The following is a 26,124-nucleotide window of genomic DNA, read 5'->3' on the forward strand; positions in this document are numbered from 1 at the left end:
TTTCTATCCGGTTGAGGGCCTGGACTATGGTCCCCATAGCGGTAGCGATGTTCCTGAGTTCATTGCTGAACCCCATGTACCGTTCCTCCTGCTGTGCCTGGATCTCGGTGAACCTGGCCAGTACCGTCGCCATCGTCTCCTGGGAGTGATGGTATGCTCCCATGATGGTGGTGAGGGCCTCTTGGTGAGTGGGTTCCCTGGGCCTGTCCTCCCCCCCCCTGTCGCACAGCAGCCCTCCCAGTTGCCCTGTTTCCCCGGGCCTCTGTCCCCTGGACGGTGTGCCCACTACCACTGCCCCCAGGTCCCTGTTGTTGTTGGGGTGTTGGGTCAGCCTGGGTGCCCTATAGTGGCGGACACACCGCTGATTGACGCGTCCGCGAGACAGAGGCATGGGCCCGCTGGGTGGGAGCTGTGCTGGTGTTCCCAGAGGGGGTTGGGTCTGCTGTGGCCTGTGTCTGTGTGTGGGGAACCGACTGTCCAGAGGTCCCCGATGGTCCGGGCTGGTCATCAGGTTCTAGGTCTACAGAGCTGTTGTCCTCGCTGGGGGCCTGTTCTGGGGGTGGGATGGACAAATCTGGACCCTCCGTGGCGGTGTGTTGGCGTTCGGGCCCTGCAGGGGTAAAGGAGTATGGTTATTGTTTCTGTGTGTGCCATGGCGTGCATTTTGAGTGCCCTTGTCCCCCAGTGCTGGCATTCCCTTGTGGGAGGTGTTGTGAGGGTGGTGGGGGCTGGGGGGGGTGTATGGGTATGTGCAATGGTCATGCTTTGGTGGTGGCTGTCTATGGTTTGTGTTGGCATTCAGGGGTTGGTGTTGTTTAGGGTGGGTTGTGCTGGTGAGACATTGGCAGGGAGGTTGTGTGCTGGGGGGTTGAGATTGGGGGTGAGGGGAGGGGGGTTGGCATGCTGGTGGTTGGGGGGGGTGAAGTAGTTGAGATTCGACTTACCAGATTCCATTCCTCCGTGTACTCCAGCGAGGCCATCAGGAATGAGGATGTTTACTACCTCTTGCTCCCATGCTGTGAATTGGGGTGGAGTGGGTGGGGGTCCGCCGCCAGTCTTCTGCACCGCGATGTTGTGTCGCGACACCATCGAGCGCACCTTCCCCCGTAGGTCGTTCCATCGCTTTCTGATATCTTCCCGATTTCTGGGATGCTGTCCCACAGCGTTGACCCTGTCTACGATCCTTTGCCATAGCTCAGCCTTCCTTGCTATAGTGGTGTGCTGCACCTGTGTGCCGAAGAGCTGGGGCTGAACCCTTACAATTTCCTCCACCATGACCCTGAGTTCTTGGTCCGAGAACCTGGGGTGTCTTTGGGGTGCCATGGGGTGGTGTGGATGAGGTGTGGGGTGGTGTTTGTGGTGATGTGCGTGGTGATATGTGGTGATGTGTGCGTAAATGTGGTGTGGGTGATGAAGTTGGGTTCCTGTGTGTGTTGGGGTTTTCGATTGCTGTGCTCGCTCTCTCTATCTCTATCTCTATCGCCTTCTCTCCGATTTCCAACTAGTGGGGGTTTGTGGGTGATGTGGGTGTGTGTTTTATAGTTGATTGGATGTGTGGGAGTGTTGTTTGTATGTGTGTCAGGTGTGTGTATTTCAAATTGTCCAATGTGGCTGTGTTTTGGAGCTGTGTGTGTATTTTGAGCGCGGCGGTGTGTACCGCCAATGGAATACCGCGGTTGAAAGACCGCCGCGTGGATTCGTGGGTCAGAATGGCATGGGCGTGTTTGTGTTGGCGTGACGGTGGAGGTTTGGTCATCTCCAGTTTTCCGCGGCCCGCTGATGAGGCGGCCTTCCTTGGATGTCGGGTTTTTGGCGGTTTCACAGTTGGTGGTCAGAATGACCGTGGCGGTTTACCGCGGCCGCGGCGGTAGAATGGCGGACTTCTGACCGGCGGTAAGGGCCTTTTACCGCCGAGGTCAGAATGACCCCCTTAATCTCCCCTTGCTACCAAAACTGAATGCATTCCTGTGTAATGTAACCGGTGCTCATGTAAAGTGCTGTAATATCTTTGTATTGGGCTCGTTCACACTGAACTCTATTTGAAGAGGCACAATTTACATCCAAAGGCTAGATATTTTTTGCTATCAAGCTTGAGGCTGTGAAATCCTTGGGTCTGGAGTCACAACTCCTCTTCCACCATTTTGGAGACAACAACGTTTGCCATGTTCTTGCCTAGAACTAACCTATGTGCTTGGTTGGTGACCCTACAGAGGTTATCAAGAGCACCTGCTACTGCCTAGTGTTAAGCTCTACTCAAGTCAGTTGGTTAATACACCCACTGCAGAGGTCTTGATAGAACGAGAATGTTACAGATTACATCCTGATATAGCTTTTTTACCTCTCCATCTCTGCAAGGTCAATGCAAATTAATTATAGTGATTTTCTTAAGAATGGCACCTGCTTTGCAGCGTTATGAAATGGCAGAACATGTATTACCAAGCACTATAAAAAAAGATCCTGCATACATCACAAAGAAACAGCAAGATGCATCAAGCCAAGGAAGATGACGAAGCAACATACCTCCATCAGCGTTAACAAGCGACAGCACGAGGAGGGTGATTGGGTGTTGGAACAAGGAAGAATATGGCATGGGGGAGTGCGATTTAAGTGCTATGGAGCAGTAGGGTGCGTGTACAGTGCCCCTGAGCTCAGCATTGTAAGCACATTGACTCACAGAAGCAGGAAACCAAGAAAAAAAGTCCCCCAAAGAACAGACAAACATGACAAAGCGTAATTATACAGTAGTTAGTTCATGCTCTCAAAGAGAATAAGGAGGGACAAAGAGGCATGACTGACCACTAGCAAGCAGGGTTTTTTTAAATGACACTGAAATGAACAAATGAAATGGCTTTAAGCCCACAGAAGTAAGTATACTGAAAGTATACAAGAGGCAGTATGCTTACGCTTGACCTAAAAATGTGGAATACTACATATTTGGACTAGTATGTTTCAAGGTGAATGATTGTCCAGAAGCTGTTTTCACTGTGTAGGTAAAACTACATTTTCCTGGATCAGGTCTAGTGGTAAATAAGATCCTTATTTTACATCTCTGTCTTGGCAAATACCATAGAATTAATTTAAAGTTATTTTCTACTTAATTTCATTAATCTAATTAAGTATTTTTTTGTGGAAACTGCACTTTCTGCTGCCTGAAAGAAACCTGGTTTATAACCAGTTTACTACTCAGTCCTACTCCAGACACTCAACGCACATTCCTGACTGGGAGTTTACAACTCTGCTCCCAGAAGACAATGGCTTGGCTCCTGGTGCAGGAATGCAAGGATATTGTTCACGACAAGCCACTTAACAGGCATTAGCTGCCTACAAACGGGACAGGAAGGGATAGCAGAACAAAGGATAACTTTATCACATCTTCTTTTGACTTGGTGATGGCAAGTGGGGATGGAAAGGACAGCTTCATTCATTCCCAGCACAATCTAGACTTTCTGGCTCCAGCCTCAGCAGGAGGTAAACAGTTCTGTGGGCTAACAAAGAGAAAATACCTCATCTGTGGTACTACAGATCCTGAGCCCTCCAATGGAAGAATGGATTTAGCGTTTCTGGGAATTTTATTCAGTAAACCAAATAGCAAGTGCTGACGAGAAGAGAGGGATGTTGTGAGAAACAGCATTGGGTGAAGGAATTCTCCAATCACTGGCTATTGTACGGAATAAGACGGACACCTCCTTGGAGTAGTGAGAACAGTGAACCTGAAAGATGTGTTTTCTAAAGTTTTGGCCAACTACCTGAGAATCCTTCATAATCTTCATTTGCCAGAGATCATATAAATTCTTACAATAAGTTATCAGTGCTGCTACCCACCAACATAAAGAAGAAAGTGGATCGCTCTACTGCCCATTTTCCAGGTGGAGGCAGTGAAGACAAACTGCATGGCAAGCGGGCTCAGCCCACAACAAACACTCGCCAGCAGATGTGGCTGCTGAAATCCTGAGTCCAGGCTGGCAGAGGAGGTAGTACACTGAAGCATGGCAATGCCAGAAGAGGAGAGACACCCGGCTGAAACAGAGCCGAGGCACAGATGGTGATCAGACGCAATGAGTATGAGTGATGAGAAGCTCTACGTGGAAGAAACCCCTGATTTAAGTTGCGCTGAGTGAGCAACTGCAATGGGACACAGACAACAAGGGGCGAGTGAGTGCTAGAGGCAGGAATGGCACATAAAAGCTCACTGAAGGAATACAATGCATATTAAAAAAAAGTCTAATGTATACAGGCTGCGGCAGCGACATTGCACGAGCCGACAGGCCTGTAATAGGCCTAGAGATATAATCACTAAAGGGTGACTCAATAGAGGCCCACATGGAGCAAACTTTCAACATAAGCCCCGAACCCCAATGATAAAGTGTGAGAGCTTGACCACTCACCTGAAAGACAGGTTGTATGCAGGGGCGATGACTGTTCCACCAACCTTTCAGTACACCTCTCGGCACTGCCAACATAATACGGGAGTCCTGGCAAGTGTCCCCAAAAGGGTGGTGGGGTTGGATATGAGAGAGAGATAGAGAGAAAGAAGAAAGATAGAGGGCTCATTATGACCCTGGCGGTTACCAGACTGCCAGGGTCACGATCGCGGTCGGACCGCCGCCAAAGTGGCGGCCCGACTGCGACATTACGATTGTGGCGAAAGCGCCACTGTCAGAACGCCGGTACCGACAGGTTGCCGCCAGTTGACAACCTGGAGGTCTTGGTGGTTGTAATTTGCGAGGGCAGCGCTGGGTATTATGAGTCCCTTTTCCACCAACCTTTGCATGGCGGTAGCCCTGACATGCGAAGGCTGGCGGAAAGGGGTGCCGGGGCCCCATGGGAGCCCCTGCACTCCAATGTATTTGGCCCCCATTGCGCTTTCCACTGCCCGAATTATGGGCAGTGGAAAGTGCAAAAGGTGCTGCTGCGCCTGCCGCACCACCACATTGGCGGCAGTTTGATTACGAGCCGGCATCAATGTTGCGGCCCTGCGGTGAACTCCTAATAGAGCCGACGGTGTTGAGGGCACTCTTGTACAGTATTTATGCACACAGTCTATTATCTCAGATAATCACCTGTCACTCAACACATTCCTCGCACTTCCTCTCTACTGAATTGGGCTTACAGAAATGCTGCATCATTGCCTGGATCTTCTCTCTGTCTCACTCTGCTTATGGTAATTACTCTTGGTGTAGTTGTTCACACTGAAAACTTATAACACACAACAAAAAACTCTTTCCACAAAGGAATAAATGTACACTGATTTATGAAGTCAAGTGAAAACATGCGTTTTCTGTTTTTGAGGAATCACTAATATCAATTCTAGACAGTACTAAAAGAGTTTCTGCAAAATGAGGATCGTTATCATAACAAGCATCACGTACGTAATTAGCAAAGTCACACACGTATGAAGGTTGTTCATCTCACAACACTCTCTTTGCGTGCCAATGTCTTTTCTGATTTTAGATTTAATCAACAAGACAGGGTATGAATGCATGATAAATGTCAAAGCTTTAAGCGTTTCCGTACAATTTCTCAAGCAGCCTCAAAACTTTTGTTCATTCTTGACAATAAAGTCATTCAGTCACAAGAAGAAGTTCTTAATCACAAAGAAAAAAAATTCGATCAACAGAGCGCGCGTCCTTCACTTAGCTTGTGTAAACAGCTGCTGGCGCTTAGAGGCTGAAGAAGTTGTCTCCTCTCTCGTTGCCCAGCAACGATACAGAAGCTTTGCAGGGAATTCCCAGGACCAGGCTCTAAATGTCAGCTTCAAGAAGAACTGGAACAAAGCCAAGTGCTGACTAATATATGTGAGGCTTTTTTATAGTCTGTGGAGGAATGAATCATGAGTCATGATTAGCACATGGCTCTTGAAAACACAAGAGTGCTGCCTAACAATCAGAGAAGGCAGCTGTCCAACAACATGCAGAGGCTCAGATGTTGCTCAGTAACCAAGTGGATGCTCCAAAGAACCTTGTGGAGGTTGAATAAACAAGCCTTGTTAAAATCAAGCAACAATGGGTAAACAAGCCTTGGTAAAACCACGGTGTACATACTTTTCAATCTACAAAGGCAACAAGCTTTGGCCAAATCAACAGCTACGGTAAACATTACACCTTACTATAACTTCCCCAACTGAACATGATCAAGCCAACAACATGGTGGTAGTTGATTACACACAATACAAGAAGCAGATAAAGGTGAGGGAATCACAACAAAAAGTCTGCAAGTCCAGAAGCAACATTTATCAATGATACTAGAACAATCGTAACTGACACAGGTGATATCCTAGAGCAAAGACACTGATGGCTAATATTGGAATTTGAAAGACACAAAGGAGAGCAAAAAATAATCAAATAACAGGCAGAAGAACTCAATAGCGCAACACAATAGGAAAAAGAAGTGGGAGAGAGGTTTCCCTTCTTCCCTGGATCACTCGCCCCCAACCTCTGCACAGCTATTACTCGCCAATGATGCCTCCTGAATAATAAAGCATAGACAGCAGCTCCCAACAAGAAAGAGAACGACTTCCCTAATCATAGGTAAATATAAAGCAATGCAAGGAACGTACCAATATAAAATTGATAAATATGCGAAAGGTAAGCATCAACTCCCTGACACTGAAAGAATTAGATCAATCCACAGCAATAGGCATACAAACACTCTAACTTCAGCTGATCAAAAAAAGGTGATTTGCGGAGCAAATCAAATATCATGCAAGGAGCTAGAATTCAAAATAGAAGATCCTAAACTTTTTTAATGCTCCCAAAATGGTATGGCACTCTATACATGAAAGACAATGCCTTCAGCCAAGAACAACCAATGAAAGCGCCCTAAAAAACAATTGTAGGAGCTCAATGGGGAAAAAATGACCCAAAAGACAGCAATCAAGGAAAATACATAATACCAAATCAGGGTCAGTGTAACTGTCAGAATCACAAAGAAAATGCAGGTCCTCTGACTCTGCAATCAAAGATGTAAGGAGTTGAGTGGAGACAATATGTTGCGGGCTTTGTTATGGCGCGTGCTATGGCTCGTGCATTGTTGTATTTTGTATGCCATTCTGTATTCCTACAATGTTGGGGGGATTCTGGACAGGTTGAAGGATGCTGGTTCCGGACTGTAAGGATCGCATTGCCCTGGCTCTGTACCTGAGGAATAAAGTACTTTCAATTACAAATTGCCTGGAGTATTTACTACACAGTCTCATAGTGAGGACTCTCAGTGCAGATACCATCGCATAATAGTATTAAGAAGATCTCAAGAACATGGGTAAAACTGACGGACTGATTGCACATTCAAAATACTATGCTGGTCATTGTGACATTGGTGGTCTTTTCTGAAGACCGCCGTGGTGACGGCTGCCAACAGACCGCCGTGGAGGCAGAAATCGACCCACCAGATAATGATACACAAACACAAAACTGACAGAAACCAGCCACAAAAACAATTCCGCCAGAACCAACGGAGGTAAAAAAAACTGTTGGACCCACCACGCTCCCTGCTACGCCAGCAATACACCTCCCTCCAAATTATGGACCATGAATCACCACAGCGGACACTCAACGGCGATCAGCCATTGGCGGTGCAGACGCCACAGTAGAATTGGGCACCCAACACCAACAGAAGCCAACATTAGCCAGATTGAAAAACTCACACCTGACACATATACACATACCGTACACACCCACCAACAGCACTATAAAATACACCCCCACGCAACCCACAATCCTTTGCAAACATGAAAAACTAACTACACCTTGCCAGCAAAAGATAATACAAAAACTGCACACACAAACCACAGCCACCTACCCAACTTTCACGCATCACACACCATACCCCAACACCTATCACACTCTGCACAACACACACACTACATCCACCACACAATAGGCATGTCCCACAGAAGAATCCACGTTTCACAGATAAGGAGTTGCGAGTGATGGTGGAGGAAATCGTCAGGGTAGAGCCACAGCTGTTCAGTGCACAGGTCAAGCAGATATCCATTGCCAGGAAGATGGAGCTATGGTGGAGGATCGTGGACAGTGTGAACTCCGTGGGAACATATACACGAACAAGGGAGGACATTCACAAGACGTGGAACGACCTATGGTTGAAGGTGCATGCAGTGGCCTCCAGACACCAAGTAGCCATCATGAAGACTGGCAGTGGAGCACCACCTTCTCCCCCACAGTTGACAGCATGGGAGGAGAAAGTCTTGGAAATCCTGCATCCTGAGGGCCTCACTGGAGTCACTGGGGGGCTGGACACTGGTAAGTCACCATTTCTACACTATCACCACCGATACCTGCTTGGCAAGTCACCCCCTCACCCTGACTCCCTTCACCCCACTCAATCCCATACAGTCAACCACCCCAACAACCACCCTCAATTGTGTACCCCTGCATACCCTATCCACTGCAAGCACACCCCTCCCAGCTCTGCATGCACACACAACAGCAATGCCTGGTCAGCATGTAGTACTACCAATCCCACACTCCACCAGCATACACTTACCAAAGGTGGGAGGACAACACCCAACCCATAGGGAAAGCGAAAAATGCTGAATACGTGACAGGCAATGACTAACAAATCTTTCACATGTTGCCAGGTACCCCAGCCAATGTTAGCAGCGAGCATGTGCCATGGCAACCCAGTCCCCCTACCAGAAGATGCCCTCAGTGATAACAGCAACTCTGGATGTCCTGATCTGGATGATCTCCCAGGCCCATCTGGCACCACTGGTCAGTCAGCTTCCACATCCCACACACAGCCCACCACAGGGCCCTCCCATCTGACTACAATACCACAGCAGGCACCCAAACCTCTGTCCCCAGGACACGTCGATCACTTGTGTGCCCACCTATACAGAGACCCAAGTCGACACCACACAGTCAAGACGATGAAGGTCCTGATGTAAGTGGGAGTGGGCACACCATTCAGGGGACACAGACACCGGGGGCCAGGCCCAGTGGGAGGTCAGCTGTGTGCCGGGGGAGGCCCAACCCAAGGAACTGACTGCCCAGGAGGCACTCACACATGTCCTGGGGGCCTACCAACAATCCCAGGACAGGGTAGGCCAGGTGATTACCATCTTGCAGGAGAACCAGTGGCTGCAGGGGGTACACCACAGGAGGTCATGCAGCAGTTGCAGGGCTTAAATACCAACATGGCCTCCATTGCGGGGGTGCTGGGTGACATGGCTAACACGATGGATGAGTACACAGAACAGCAGCGGGCCCCTTCCACTAGCCAGTCTACTCACCAGCCAACAACATCTGCTGCAGCTAGTCAACAGGAGGATCTGCCACTTCACTCACAGGCCACCAGCACCCCTCCCCCTGCAGTAGGTGAACCGCCCGCAAATGTTCCCTGTGACCCAGACAGACACCAGAGACTGTTGCCAAGACCCAAACCACCACCAGGAAATGAGCCCCTCCTGAATGTCTCCCTTTGTGTGCCACTGAGACACCTTGTTCACTTTGAACTGCCATTGCTCCTTTTCTCCTGTGCAACAAACCAACTGGGCCACTACACTGAAGTTTGCATCCACCATCACCCCACTCTATTGCACTATCCCATCCTTTTTATCACTTCAATAAACACCCTTGAATACAACTGAGGTTTCTATGCTTTATCATACAACAATATGCAATGTCTTAAACTGGATTATCCGGTGCAAATGTCCTGTAATGTGTGAATCCATCCAACAAATGTGTGTGTAAGCAGTCTGTAGTCATTGCATCAGTACACAGTTGTGACCAGACCAACATCTGCAAAAAGGGAAAGCATAATCACAGTCAATTGAGAAGTAAAAGTAGTGCTTGGCACAACACAGCAGCCACCAAGAGTAGTACAGTCTTACCTGAGTGTCAGTGGAAGTAGTGCCGTATCATAAGTGTCCTGTTGTCCACATCCTCCTCCTCCTCCTCCTCATCACTGTCTTCAGTGTCCTCTGCAGCCACAGGTGCATTGTCTCCCCCCTCCTCCTGCAGGTAGGGCACATGGCATCTGAGTGCCAAATTGTGCAGCATGTAGCAAGCCACCACTATCTGGCAGACCTTCTTAGGGGCTTAGAATAGGGATCCGCCAGTTACATGGAGGCACCGGAATCTGGCTTTCAGTAGCCCAAATGTACGTTCAATAACCCTCCTGGTACGCCCATGTGCTTCATTGTACCAAATTTCTGCCACTGTCCTCAGATTCCTCAGTGGTGTTGACAACCAGGACATGTTTGGGTGGCCAGAGTCACCTGGAGGTAGTGAGGGACAGACATTACTCATGCACAATGACACAGAATACAACAGTGACATACATTGGGTGAAGACCCAAGCTCACCTATGAACCACACTCTCTACCTCTGTAGTCGTGCCATCACCTGTGGGACGCTGCTATTCCTAAACACATAGGTATCATGCACAGATCCAGGAAACTTGGCAGTGACGTGGGAGATGTATTGATCAGCAATGCACACCATCTGGACATTTATAGGGTGTGGATCTACTCATTTGGCCTGGGAGGGACCAAGGCAATATGGGTCCCATCAATGGCCCCAATCACATGTGGTATGTGTCCCATGGCATAGAATCCAGCCTTCACAGTGGGCATATCTTCACTCTGGGAGAATGAGATGTAGCTGCTCATGTGTTTTATTTAGCAAGGCAGCCAAAACTCTTCCAAGCACATTCAAAAACAGTGGCTTGGACATTCCTGCAGCCAAGCCCCCAGTCACCTGGAAGGAACCACTTGTCAGGAAGTGGAGCACTGACAGTACCTGTACTGCCGGGGGTATTACTGTAGTGCTACAGACAGCAGGAACCAGATCTGGCTCCAATTGTTGACACAGTTCAGTAATTGTGGCCTGTCCAGACGATAGGTGACAATGATGTGCCATTCCTCCAGTGTAGCCAAGTCCACTAGGGGGTCTGTACGTGGGTGCTTGCCTCCTCCGCCTCCACAGTGGTAGATATTTAAGTAAACCTAACATGAGATGTGTGTGACTACAGGAAGGATGGACACACAATATCACAGTACACAGAGCATGTAGGTATGTAACAGTCTGGAATTGTCGTGGTGTGTACCATCGGTACCTATGACGCACATTCAATTGTCCGCCATGAGTACCAGCATTAGCAATTTACAACCGCCTCTCCTGTATGGAGGGACAGGTGGAAGTGACCTCACTCCGCCAGCGTTTGGCGTCATGGCAGAAGGCGGTCTGCACCGCCGTGCAACTCCTCATTGGTTAACATGGAGGTCTATGGAGCACAGGAGCCAATGATAATCAACGTCAGCGGTGACAGTGTTCACTGCCGCAGACGTGACCCTCATTTTCTCTGTCCCACTTCACTTGATTCCTGACTCTCTACAGATCAACACCTCCACTGCGTGTGCTGCTGTGTCCTGTGTCTGGAACCCGCCATGGCCCGTGCTACAGGGGAAAGGGCTCCAGCCTCCACATCGAAGGAGTTGGAGAAGCTTGTGAATGGGGTTCCTCCCTTATATTGGCAGTTGTATGGGCCTCCAGACCACCAGGTGAGTACCTTATAGGTACGTTGTATGCAACATGGCTGCATGAAGATGTATGTGTGTGCTGGCAGTGTGTCATTTGGGGAGTGTATTTTTGCTGCATGCAATGTGTTTGCAGAGGGATGAGTCATGTGAGGGCTTGATGTGGGATCTATGTAGTATGTAAGCCATTTCTGTTACAGAATGGAGTGTTGAGTTCATGGTGTCCATTTGTCTGTGTTCCCTATGCAGGTCCGCGCCCATCAGAAGAAAGGGAAGGATGTTTGGACCCTGGGGGTCCATAGCCGGCAGAGCACCCACTGCAGGAAACGGTGGGAGGACCTGAGACGCTGGGCCCGGAAGACCGCGGAGGCCTAGCTGGGGATGGCCTCACAACGAGGGAGAGTTGGCCGTCGGACCCTGACCCCCCTAATATATGGCGGTGGCCAATCCTGAGTTGGATGGGCACTTGAGAGCAGCACAGCAACCACAAGGGAGTGAGTACAGACTGTGGGGTATAATTTATTTGTTGCCTGCCATGAGGTTTGGGTGCACATTTCTAGTTAGTGCTGGTGTATCTAATCTAGTGGAGTCCTGCTTAGCAATGTAGGATGGTATGTATAATTGGTATTGGCAAGTAGCTGGCATACCATGGCAGACATGGCTTAGATGTGCCGATGTGCAGATGGGTTCATTTCTGCTGTTGTTCCCAGGTAATGGTTTGGCATTGTGGTTCATACTGCATATTGTTTGTCCCAGTGAGTGATGTGTATGCCATATATGTTGTTGTTGCTGTAAGTGACTCTGTGCTCCCTTACTTTCTCCCCGTTCTCTCTCCTTTTCTCATCCTGTCCTTGTGTGCATTAGCATCATCTGGAGAAGGAGCAGGGGCACCGGCGAGTGGGGGAGCTGAAGCCCACAGGACCCAGGAGGCAGAGTCCACCAACGCCGAGGGGACCAGTGGGTTTGAGGGCGAGGGGAGCACCACAGGGAAGACAGGAGCTACAACATCTGGCTCAGATTCCTCCTCCGATGGAAGCTCCCTGGTGGTGGCAGACCCCTCTGGGATCACCAGCTACAACATCTTCTGCCACCCCTGTACCAGCAATGCCCTCCAAGCAGCCCCCCACCCAGTTGCCTGTGCCCACTCACCTAGGAGGGTTGGCGTCTCCCTGTCCCAGGCACCTCAGGCCCTACCCCAGTCAGCCCTGCTGCCTTCACTGAGGAGGCTATTGACCTCCTTAGATCCATTTCTGTATGGCAGTCAACCATAGTGAATGCCATCCAGGGGCTGGCATTCGAGATGCAGCAATGCAATGCCTACCTGGGGGCCATTCACAGTGGCTTGGCTGCCCTACACAGATCGTTACAGGCTCTGGCCTCCTCTTTGATGGCAGCCAGTGTCCCTGGTTCTTCCTCCCCCCTCCAACCACCTGTTCCCAGTCCCAAAGCCCTCTCCCCTCACCCACTCCACACACACAATCAGACCAGCATGCACCCAAGACAACAGACAGGACTCGCACAGACACCACACTTCACTCCACAAGCACACACACAGCTAACACACAAAAGCACATGCAACAACAGCCACTGCTTCCACTGTCTCCCCCTCCTCCTCCCTCACAGTCACATCAACACTCACACCTGCAAGTACTGCATCTTCAGTCCCAGATCCTGCCACGTGTACAGCCTTGCCCACAGTCACCACAACAGCAGACATGCAGACTAGCACCCCATTGACCACATGCAGTCACTACCACCACCATCACAATCTCGTGCAGCACACCCACCTCACTTGCAGACACCACCACAACATACATAAACACATCCTGTTTTTCCTCCCCCACCCTGTCTGCCCCCCCTCCAAAGACACATAAATGCTCCCATTCAGATACTCAACAGCCATCCACTTCACACACGCACACTGAACATGCACCTGCATCCAGTCCGGCACACCTATCAATCAATCAGGAATTTGTAAAGCGCACTACTCACCCGTGAGGGTCTCAAGGCACCTACTCCTACAACAATCACTCCCTCTACCTCCATTCCCAAACCTCCTCCCACAACCCGCCCCATTGGACCTAAGAAACCTTTCCTTTCCCACCTTGACCTCTTCCCTCCTCCTACCCCCCCATCCTGCCCCTCAAAGGAAGCTCCCTCTCCCCCAGCCCAGTACCTCCAGCTCTCAGTCCACTCATGTCCCTCCCCCTGCAGCTACACCTGCCACTAAGGGGCACAAGAGTGGCAATCCTACCCCCTGCTCCAAGCCAACACCTCCGCTCCCTAAGCAACGGAGCAAGGACCCACCCCCTCCCAAACCCATGTCCAAGGACCCTCCTCCCAAGAAAACCCCCACCACCCCGTCCCTGAGGTGCCTGCCTACCATCAGCATGATGCCCCTGCCCAGTGGAGTAACTTGGGCTGTCAGGAGTCATGTTGGGCCTTGGGCGTTGCCCTATGTCTTTTCACTAACATTGGACTGGCCAATGGCCCTTTCTGTCTGTATGTGTGTGTGTGTGTGTGTGTGTGTATATACATATATATATATTTTTTTTATTTTATTGAGGTCGCTGTTCCCACGTAATTACAGTGGTTGGACCAAAGGTATGTGTCCTGGCTTTCTTTTCTCCTGGCTTATGTTGTTGTTGAATGTCTCTCCAGATAGTTCTCGGTGTGTGATATGTGTCTATGTTGTGTGTTGTGCATGTGGCTGTGTCACTCTCCCCGCCTTCCCTTGTGTGCTAGGTGGCTGTACTCACCGTTGTCATCGGCGTTGCTGCTCCTGGACTGCCATCACATTGTACAGCATCGGCAGGACTTCCAGTTTGGGTTGCGGCCGCGGACTCCACTGTGTCTCTAGAGGTGAGTGTCTCCTTTATATGATTCGTTTCCACCAGGCTTTTGGTGGCGGTGGTCCTGCCCCAGAAATCCTGGCGGCCTCCTCTGTCATAATATGGTGTGCGGGGTGTGGTGTTCTGCCAGCCTGAAGATGGCAACTGCCGTGGTCAGTGGACGGACCGCACTGGTGGTTCGAGTGGTACTTTAGCTGTCTATGGGAGGGATCACTGCCATGGTCATAATTTGCCAGTCTTCACCGCCAGCCTGGCGATGGGCCTACTGCGGTGGCGGTCAGCTGACCGCCAATGTCATAATGACCACATATGTTTGATGTTATTGAAGGGCTTTAGGGTGGTCAAACCGGTGCGGCCGCACTATGCACTGATCTGGAGGTGGGACACTGACCTCACAGAGGGCGCTGTGTTTAGCAATAACATACGATTTTGAAGCACATGCTGCAGAGTTCCTTGTGCTTCCAGCTATCAGGCAGCAATAAAAATGTCAAGAAAACTCTTGTGATGAATGTTCCTGGCAGAGACAGAGATCGGAGTTTTGTCTATTAGCAGTTTTTCTAGCCATAAAGTAGTGCAGAGGGTTAATATGCCTTCTGCAAAGTACAGATCTGTATTGTATATGGATAGCTGAGTGGATGAGCCAGCTTTTACCTGCGCTTTAAAACAAATTAAATGTATTTGAAAGAGGTGCGATGGAGAGATGGGGGGCACTTTTGCCAGGTGGTAGTAAGGGAATCCGAGGAGGACGTTGAGGTGTTCCAGCCCTCAAATGGTAGGCCCACAGGCTCTCTACAGAGGAATTCATGTGGGCAGGGTAGTGGCGGGGGCACCAAAAAAGATTGTCACACCACCGGCACTAAAGTCAGTCATGTCGAATGAATTCGTTTTAGGGCCCTACATTAAGCACTGAGCGGTAGTTGTTAAACTTAAACCCGAGTGTGAGAGTTGTGCAGTGCTCATGCCTGTGTGACAGAGATGTGCACATCCTAATATCCCAGCATCCCAGCCAGAGACTGTCAGCAGCTGGCTCTTATCCTGAGATCACTCATGGGAAGTAAACATGGAGCTGCTCCATGCCGCTTGTAGTGTAGCATCAGCTTTTTGGCAACACCATGTAAAATGCCCGAAGGAGGGGAGAAGTTAGAATCTCCTCCGCTGGCATAACTGCGTTTGGTTCATTCTGATGTCTGTGTCAGAAAGTTAATAAATCTGAGCCTGGAAACGGATTTGGTTCAGCTCCGGAAATGACATTGTACCAATCACTGTGTCCGCATTTTATTTAAGCTTAGCACGTCACCACAACGCAACAGAAGGAGGCTGCACAGACCCTCTGCGTGTGCACCTCCTTGTACCACTCACTGCAATACAGGAGCTGCCCAGGCACGTACGCCCAATGCAGAAGCCTTCCACCTGCCATCAATCAATCAATCAATCAAAAAACATTATAGAGCGTGCTACTCACCCGTGAGGGTCTCAAGGCGCTTGGGGGAGGGGGGTGCACAGAGTGTCACTGTTCTAACAACCATGTCTTGAGGTTCTTTCTGAAGAGAAGGAGGTCTTCGGTTTTGCCATCCTGCTCCCTCTGTGGTGGACCCAGCACCGTGTGGGCAACCTGCCTGTGTCTAGGCAATTGTTGAGAGCAAGTGGCCAGGCGCAGCTCTGAAACCATCCTGTATGCACTCAGCCTGACAAGGCTGTGTATCCGGCCCTTCCTTACCTGGCTCGAGTGGTAGCGCTCTCCCACCACCTTCTTGAGGGGAGGCCCCACCCCTGCCCTCAGCGCGGCCGATCCAGCGTGCCTGCTATGCCCATTTTCACAGGGCCGCATCAGAAGTCTAGCTTCTGCTTCCTCATACAGTGTGACTGGGCTGGGCATAAAGAAGGACTGCTTCAAGACAGATGAGCACTGCATTGCTGTAAACCCTACGCTGCTGCCAGACCACACATCAGACTCCAGTGGGCCCCACTGCCGGGAGACAATACCATCAACTTGCACTCCTGGCCTGCTCACTTTGTACTGAGGACACTTTTGGTTCTCTTGTCGTGCCCATCCGGCCACACAATCTGAAGCAAAGGAGGCCCAAGACACTGAGGAGTACATCTGCCTGGTGCTCAATAGAGCAATCCCATGTCCCATCTTCGATGTGGTGGAAGCCACCAAACATGACGACAGTCTGCAAATTGCTATAGAATCAACGTTGTCAGGAGACTGGTGGTCTCTCAGCTCCCAGTCTGCATAGCACACTGAAGAAGCTCCAAATCTTTGGTCAGAGGCGGTTCTACCTGCAAAGCAACCAGACAACCAGAACCCCTCGCCCCTGACATCACTGAAGAAGGCCCTACTGCTCCATGGTGATAAATCACTGCAAATTTTGGGAGCCTCCCAGATGTATGCTCATCCTAATAGAGGATTTCTCTAAGTACCCCAAAGTGGAAATTGTGCCGACCACCATCGGAAATCATCCCAAAAACTGAAAAAATATGGTCACCCATGATCTGTTTGTGGAGATTCACACTGACAACGGCCCTCCCTTCTGTGGCCACGAGTGGTGCGAGTATCTGCAGTCTCGAAATATGAAACATTGCTGCATAACACCTCAGTGGCCTCAAACCACCAAGAGGGTAGAATGTTTTGTAACAACACAGAGGAAAGGCATCCGTATTGCTGTTGCTGAGGCCAGGAATGTAGAGACTGCTATCAACAATTTTTTACAGGAATAACTAACACCCCACTCCACCAAGGGCATCGCCCCTCGTAAGCTGTGTTTTGGATGAATCTTGACATACAAAAAAGGAGAAAAAAAATGCATATTAAGGATACCCATGTGTGTCAACCTACCTAATCAACCAAATCACTGTAACTCCCAATGTGCTCACAACAATAAATATGCCTCACAAAGACTGTGTGCAAAACAATGTACCCTCTGTGTTGGAGAGAGAGTGCTAGTCAAAGATCGCTATTCATGCAGAAAATTCTGACTGCCTTTTGATGCTGCCCCTTGGACAATTGTTGAAGTTAAAGGCCCCATGGTAACTACCAGGAGAGAGGCTGAAACTGTTACCTGGATCTCTCTGTTCAAAAAGGCACCATGGCCACCAGACAACAATACACTAGATCTAGATGTGATGGATGATGTGCCCATGGAAGATCACATGACTTAGAGGAAAGTGTAGACAGAGTTGCCAGTGGCCTCCCAGTGGCTGAGAGGTTACCCCTGATGCAGTCAGGTGCGTTCCTGCCCAACATAGTACTCTTTTCAAGTGATCTGACCCAAGCGGCAGACAGGCTCCCTGACACGAGTTAGGCCATTCAAGTGTCCATCCCTAGGAGTGGCTGAGGAAACGATATCACCCAAGACCCAACCTTGATCCTTCCTGGCGTTATGCAGACTTTCTGGTCGACTGAAGGTCGCCAGCCTGAGCTATTAGTCCAGAAATCATACATGTATCCATGCCAGTTCGCAGATCCTATTTTTGAACTTGTTTAATTCTATGTTTGCTTTGTGTTTTTTCTTCATTTTGTTTTGTTTTTCAATCTTATGGTAAAGAAAGAATGTAGTGTTGCGTCAGCATTTTGGCAACACCATGTAAAGGGCCTGTAGGAGGGGAGAAGTTCAAACCTCCCCCTTGGGCGTAACTGCAGTTCATTCTGACATCCGTTGTTAAGTTCCAAAGCACAAGTCATACTAATCACTGTGTCATTTTTTATTTAAGTTCAGTGCTTCACCACAGCACAACACCCCTCTTCCCATCCTGTGGCTTTTTCCCTGTGGCATAGCCCTCACCGAGGTATTGCCAAGTACCTTTCTTTGCGCTGTCTTGTCTGCACTTATTGTCAAGTTGCTTAGCAGTTACGAATGCATCTCTGCTCACTTCCTATATTCAGCCTGGCTTCCTTGTGGCCTCCGGCATTTTCAGGCTGTTGGATTCCTCAGGAGTGGTCAGGAAGCCTGCGTACTTCCTTTCCTCATCTTCTTATAGGCAGCCAGTGACAAGAGGTACCATAGCAGTATGTTATGAAGCTTGCCTGGAGAGGAGCAGCAGTACACAGAACATGGCAGGTGAGCTGTTCGAGAAATAGAGCATGTGAGGCGAAAAAGGGTCATGGTCAGGTAGGGTATGGGGAACTCTTGTTTTATACTGATAAGCTGGTTGTGGAAAGATGGTTAACTAGCTGGTTGGCTGCACGTCAGGTTTTCTCTCTTCACATGATTAGCAGTAGCTCTCAAGTCAAAACCTTCCTTTTTGATAATTCTAAGTCACCCCTCAGGAATGCCTTAATAGCTCACAAGGCAGGGTGCCAAATATTAAAAAGAAGGACATTTCTTTGTGATTTACATGTCTGTCACTGTGTTGGACCTGGCCTTTTTTTGCAGGGTCATCCCCAATCTTTTTGCCTCCTTCCTTCTATTTTTTCTAACCTGTTTTTGTTGGCTTTAGGACTCTGGGCACTTTACCACTGTTAACCAGTGCTGAAGTGCATATGGTCTCTGTGTAAATTGTATTGGTAAGTTTTTTTTATCCATGATTGGCATATTTGACTTACTGGTAAGTCCCTACTAAAGTGCACTAGAGGTGCCTAGTGCCTGTACATCAAAAGCTACTAGTGGGCCTGCAGCACTGATTGTGCCACCTACATGAATAGCCCTGTAAACATGGCTCAGACCTGCCACTGCAGTGTCTGTGTGTGCAGTCTTGCACTACCAATTCAACCCAGCAAGTGTACCCACTTGCCAGCCCTGAACCTTTCCTTTTTATACATGTACGGCAGCCCTAAGGCAGGCCCTAGGTAGCCCCATGGGCAGGGGGCAGTGTATGTTAAAGGTGGGACATGTACTGATGTGTTTTACATGTCAGTGAAATACTGCTAAATTAGGTTTTCACTGTTGCAAGGCCTATCTCTCTCATAGGTTAACACCGGGTCTGCCTTTAAATATTATTAAAGTGCAGATTCCCTTTGCTTTGAGAGCAGATAGAAATATGGAGTTTGGGGTCTCTGAACTCACAATTTAAAAATACATATTTTAGTGAAGTTGTTTTTTAGATTGTTAGTTTGAAAATGCCACTTTTAGAAATTAGGCAATTTCTTGCTTAAACCATTCTGTGACTCTGCCTGTTTGTGGATTAACTGTCTGGGTCAGTTTGACAGTTGGGCTGTTGTAAATCCCCTCTAGACAGTGAGGCAAAGGAGCTGGGGTGTAGCCTGCATATCCTGATGAGCCATCTGTGCTACAGTGTGGGGGAGGAGTGGTCACTTACATCTGAATGGGTTGTGCCTGCCCTCCCACAATGCAATCTCCAACCCCCTGCAATGTGTCTGGGGCCTGGCCTGGGCAAGGCAGGATCTTGCAAACAAGAGAGACTTCCCTTTGAAGTTTACCAGACTTCAAAGCCAGAAAGGGGTATACGTATTGGACCCCAAACACATGAAAATTAGATCACTTCTGGAACCAAGAAGAAGAGCTGAAGAGAAGTGAAACCCCTGCCTGTGACTGTGCTTTATTGGGCTATTCTGCAGTTGCTGCTTCTGCCTATGAAAGGGGACAAAGATTGGACTTTGTGGTATATTCCTGCTTGTGAAGAAATCTCCAAGGGCTTAACTGAGGTTGCCTCCTGTTTTGAAGTCTTAGGGCCATCAAAGACTTAATCTGCCAGCACCTGAACTCTCTGCTAAGTCTCCTGCCTTGCCAAGTGGTGCCCTATCCAGTCCCTGGCCCCTTGAAAGGTGAAGTTGGCAGACCAAGAGCTGAAAATCAACGCACAGAACGCCATGGGAAGACATTTCTGACGCACCTTCTGCAATGTGGCTAATAAATGACGAGCCGCTAGCTTAACGGCTAAAATCAACACCCGACCTGCATCGCGGCTGGGAGATTGATGCATCGCAGCTGGAGAAATGACACGCAAGACTTGCTTGTGGCTTCTGATAACGAAGAAAACCCCACGCAGCACAGTTTTCTAACACCATGTGACTGGATTTTCCACGCATCGCCCCTGGGCATCAAAGTCAATCCGACTCTGTGCGGATCCGGTGTGCTCCATCTGGAAATAGACGAATCTCTCTCTTGTGAGGAAGAAAAATAACGTATCACCAAACCGACCTGAGAAGAAATGATGCACGGCCTCCCTTGCGAGGAAGGAATTGACGCTTAGCTGCCTTTTTCGCCACCCGCTTGCCCATGCAGCTTTAATTTTTACGCTAACCAGGTACTTTGTGTAAAATCAGCATTTCCATTGTTTTCTATAGAGTAAGACTCTTATTCTTTTGAAAATTCAGATTTTAACTTGTGTATGTTGGATTTTTGTTGTTTTGGTCTTGTTTGATTTAGATAAATATTGCCTATTTTTTCTAAACTGTTGTGATGTCCATTTTGGAGTATTTTCACTGTATTACTGTGTGTGTTGGTATACATACTTTACACATTGCTTCTGAGATAAGCCTGACTGCTCGTGCCAAGCTACCAAGGGGGAAAGCAGGGGTTATCTAAGTGTGTTTCTCCATTGCCCTGACCATAGTGAGGGTCCTTGCTTGGACAGGTGGTAACCTGACTGCCAACCAAAGACCCCATTTCTCACAACTTACATGGAGTTTCACTAACCGAACCTCTAAGTGCTAACTTTCATTTGGGACCAATCAAAAAGAGTTTTCTCATAGTTTCACTCTTTCTCTAGTCAAGATTGCTGATTTAAGGATGACAGTGCTTATGTTTGTAAGCGACTAAGCCAATCCTACAACAAGTCGCAACTGTCGTCCCAACCCCCCCTTCTCACAGGCAGCACCTCACCAAAAACCCAAACAGTAAAAGATGATTCGTGGCAGCCTTTACGCATGGACTCAACTGTATGACATCTCAGTGAGTCTTGTGGTTAAACGGAGAGTACCCCTTTCTCACATGAACAACTTGTCTCAATCAAACACAGGCAGTGAAGGAGATGCAGTAAAGTTTTCAATAGGTTTTATTAACAAAACTGCAATTTACTATAAGTTGCATGGGCTGCAATGATTAGGATAATAAACAATGCAAGAAACAGAATTGTGAAAACGAGAGTCATTAATACGAAGTTCCCCACCATCTTGCAATAGCATGAAATGACAAAAGATATGAAATATGTCCTAATACCCTAATATGATGAACCTGATCTCTAACTTAAAGAGAGCTAGGTGTGATAAACCTAATCTGCCAATGCCATGTCCATGAGAGAAGCCCCCCAACCCTTGTTACCTTGGAATGAGGTCTCTAGCTCAGACTCTGTAGGGACACGAAGGCTGGGTCAGCATCAAGGTGACGTGCAGCATCGATAGCAGTGATAGAATCTGGTCGGAATCCCTCTGACTATCTGTCTAAGTGAGGTGCATTTATACAGATCTGCTCGTACCCCTGATGTAGGTCTGTTCCCAAACAATAGATAACAAGACATACTTGGGATGGCAATTTATATCAATAATTCCCTCGAAGGTGTGAAGAGGGAAAGTACCTAATGTGAATACCTACAGTTTGTTTATCTTTGTCACTAGATATTGAGGCCTTATCGCAGTGGTACTGATAACGTGAAACTAAAGCATTGGCCTAACTCGAAACAATGCAGCCATCTTGGAAACAGATTATCAAATAATTGAGGTAAAATAGCAAGCTAAGTAGGGTAAAAGTCACTAGGTAACAGGAACACGGGTCCGCAAGCCAGAAGGCTAAGCTAACTCCTGTCTCCCATTAAAACAAGATAGGATTTACTACAGTATCTCAAGGTATCAAATTAATTGTTACATTAAACCTGACTAATTGCTGAAGTCAGATTTAAAATAACTTTTCATATATATGTGACTTTAGAAAGCTACTACTTTCTTGCCCTAGAGTTCTGGTAGCCATTACTGATTAACTACAACAGTAGTCAACTGAGGCAGTCTGTTGCCCTCCTACCAGGAGGTGTAAAGTGCTCCAAGGAAGGGGAACAAAGGGTCTGCTTTGGCCCAAGGGTGGGGGCCACAGGTGGCCCAGCTTAAAATGGGTACTGTCTCTGAAAGGCAAATGCAAGTCACACTACAGCTTGCCTGCTCCTTTATGTAGGTGGGCAGGCTGTCATATCCTACACAGTGGGGTGCCCCCAGCTCTGACCAGGGGAAGTAGGGTCCCAACATTTTGGATCTGAGCAGACAGATATACTGTGGGTTTGTTTAGCACCAACCCCACTGGAAGTATCAGAGTGGGTAGGGTTGCCCTGTTGCCATTGTAGCCACATTGGCTGGGGAGTCCTCCCCACCCACAAAGTTGAAACTGGCATAAAAGTGGCACCCCTTGCTTCCAGCCTCAGAACACTGCAGGAGTTGGAAAGAACAGAAGAAGGACTGCACCTACTGAACCTGTGAAGCTCAGCAAGAAGGCTGTACCAAGGAAGGCTACACCTCTGCACCTACTGAACCAGACAGAACTTCAGAAAGAGAAAGGTCTGCGCTCCTGCTATTGATTTTGTAGCATGAGACTCCATCTGCTGAAATCCTTGGTACAAGTGGGACCTGCCACCACTTGTGCCAAGTATTTTAGGGACACAAAAGCTAAAGAAGCGTGCCCCTGCATAGTATATATATATATCTGACCAGTAGCCACTACACTTGCCCTGGACCCTGCTGGCGTAGCCTGTGAGAGAGAGTCCCAGCCCACACGTGGTGCCTCTCCGGTCCTGGAACATTGGCTGGTGCTATAATGTGTTATTTCTACCTACATAACTGCAACTTGCAAGTCAAAGGCAACAGTAAATGTTTTTTGGGCACAGAGTCCGAGGCACCGACAACCGCTACTTGCTGGTTCTTGGGTAGCCTCGAACACCATCAACAACCAGGGCTCTTCACTGGATGGCTAGACTTCGCCTTTTTTGTCTATGTCAAGCCCAATGTCAGCCTCAAGCTGCAGATTCACTGTCAACCTCACTGTCTACATAAATTAAAATTTTAAAGTTCTAAGTCCTAAGCTAAAAATACTATTAGTAAGCAATGATTGGGCATGGAGATTAACACTATTATCGAAAAATATTACCCAGTTAATAATACCACAATTATATTTATTAGCCAACTGGTCAGAATATAATGAGATAAGTAGAACTCATATCACAGTTCAATCCTTCTTTGTTTTCATCATCAATAATCATTCTCTAATTACAGACACAAAAAATCATTAAATTTCACAGTCCATAATTATTTAATATATTTATGTACACCTGTGTCTGTGTATGGCACCTGTGACAGATCGAACAGTATAAAGGCAACGGAGAGGTATGGAATTGATTAGGTAGATGATTTATTCTAAATCATTGGTAGAAATAACGTGTTATAACAGAGGTGGTTGGTCTCCCCGCACTTGTAGTCTTGTTCGTCTGCTTCCCCGGATTGGTGTTTTCTTCTAATTGTTATTGTTGTCTTTTCAGGTGGTGTGCTGGCTTGCCCTCTCAGGTGGATCCAGGACGATACCGGAAACAGAAGGTCAAAACGCTTGGGTAAGTATGGGGTCTTATAATAGGGTTTTTTCTCTCTCTCTAACATGGACTGGGGAAAAGGTAAAGACACAGGGAGGGGGTTGGTGTTCGTGAGGAGTTGGGGACATGAATGTGAGCATAAACTAATATTGGTGAGGTAAAGGTGCCACACAAGTGCTGGTCGAGGTGCCCTTTTTAATCCTCCCTTTCCACCCCTCCTCTATACCCCCTCCCCAGTCCCTTTTTTAGTGGTGTCCTTTTTCTGTGTCCACAAGGACCGTACCTTGGTTAGCCACGACCCTCCAGGGTCGTGGCTGGCGTTGTAGCGATCCTCCTGCTGCTCTCTCCTTCCAGGGGCTTTCCGCTCGATCTCCTCGGGGTCTTCAGGCTTTCCCCGTTCTTCCGTCTTCGTTAGTTTTCCGCTTTGGTGCTCTTGCTCGCTGGTTGTTTCCTCCGGTCTCCTGCTCTCCGTTTCCCAGGCGGGGTCTCTCTCTGGTTGCGGCGTATCCCCCTTTTCACTATTGCCGTGCCGGGAAACCATAACGGTTTCCCTGGCAACGGCATTCGTCCAGCCTCGCTCTCGTCGCGTTTCCCCAACAACGGGGAGACGCGGAAATGACGTATCGGCATCGTCCGATACGTCACTGGGAGCGCTCTGTGCCGGGAACGCCCGGTCACACACCTCTCCCCATGAACGGTCCTGTTCAAGGACCGCAGTAGAGTCCAGGAACCTAGACAAATAATCAGCCGGGGCCTGTTGGGGTCCTGGTATGTGACGGACCTGAAAGGAAAATGGTTGGAGTTCAAGGAACCATCTCAAAATCCGGGAATTTGTATCCTTATGAGCGGACAACCAGGTGAGGGGAGCATGATCCGTAAACAGTATAAAAGGTCGACCTAAAAGGTAATATTGTAAAGTCTCCACGGCCCATTTAATGGCCAAACATTCTTTTTCGATGGTAGGATAGTGGCGTTCTCGAGGAAACAGCTTCCTACTGACATACACTATTGGGTGATCCCTACCTTCTCCATCGGGTTGGGTTAGCACTCCCCCCAAACCCACATCAGAGGCATCTGTGTATATATGGAAGGGTTTTGAGAAATCTGGGCACCGTAGTATTGGGTCCCTAGTCAGACAGGACTTCAGTTGTTCAAAGCTCGCCTTCTGTTGCTCCGAAAAAGGGGCTAACCGATTAGGATGGGATTTAGACAGAAGATCTGTGAGGGGGGCGGCTAGGGTGGAATAGTCGGGTATGAACCGTCGATAGTAGCCCACCAATCCTAGGAATGAGCGCAAATCTTTTTTTGTTGTAGGGTTAGGTGCATTCAGAATGGCGTCTACTTTCTTAGTTTGAGGTTGTAGGCTCCCCTGACTGATTTTGTATCCTAAGTATGAGATGTCAGACTGTCCTATAACGCATTTTTTTGGGTTGGCGGTTAAGCCAGCGTTTGCAAGAGTGTGAAATATCTGTTGCAAATGTATTAGATGGTCATCCCAGGTTTCACTAAAGATAACTACGTCATCTAGGTAAGCTGCTGTAAACGTTTGAAAAGGATTTAGGAGCCTATCCATTAACCGTTGGAATGTAGCCGGGGCTCCATGCAGTCCGAACGGTAACACGGTGAAATGATAAAGACCGGACTGAGTGGCAAAAGCCGTTTTCTCCTTATCCTCTAGGGCTAATGGAATTTGCCAATATCCTTTAGTCAAATCTAGTGTGGACATATATTTTGCCTTTCCCAGTTTTTCTAGTACGTCATCCACTCTAGGCATGGGATATGTGTCGAACATGGAATTTTTGTTAAGCTTCCGGAAGTCAATACAGAATCGAATAGTACCATCAGGTTTTGGTACTAGAACAACTGGGGAGCACCAGGGACTAGTAGAAGGCTCTATCACTCCTAGTTCTAACATTTTCTGGATTTCATCCTCCATAATCTGTCTTCTTGCCTCGGGGATACGATACGGCCGTAACCTAACAATTTTACCCGGTGTAGTCCTTATTTTATGGGTTAACATGGGGGATTTACCTGGCACTTCTGAAAAGAACTTTCTGAAGGGTTTTAGTAAGCTATATACCTGTTCCTTTTCTGATTTCGTTAAGGTTTCGTTTACTGCGGGTAGCCCCTCCCCCTCATTGTGTTCGGTTGGGCAGAATTCAATATGCCCGTGTTTGCTAGGACATAGGAATCGGCCCATTGCTTCGACAGAGTGGGAGTTGTTTGGTTCTTCCCATTTTTTAAAGAGATGTATATGATAAATTTGGGTTTTCTGGGGAGCGTTCGAGATTTCAACTAGGTAAGTGACCGGAGA

This window comes from Pleurodeles waltl, chromosome 5 (assembly GCF_031143425.1).
Source record: "Pleurodeles waltl isolate 20211129_DDA chromosome 5, aPleWal1.hap1.20221129, whole genome shotgun sequence".
NCBI lineage: Eukaryota > Metazoa > Chordata > Amphibia > Caudata > Salamandridae > Pleurodeles > Pleurodeles waltl.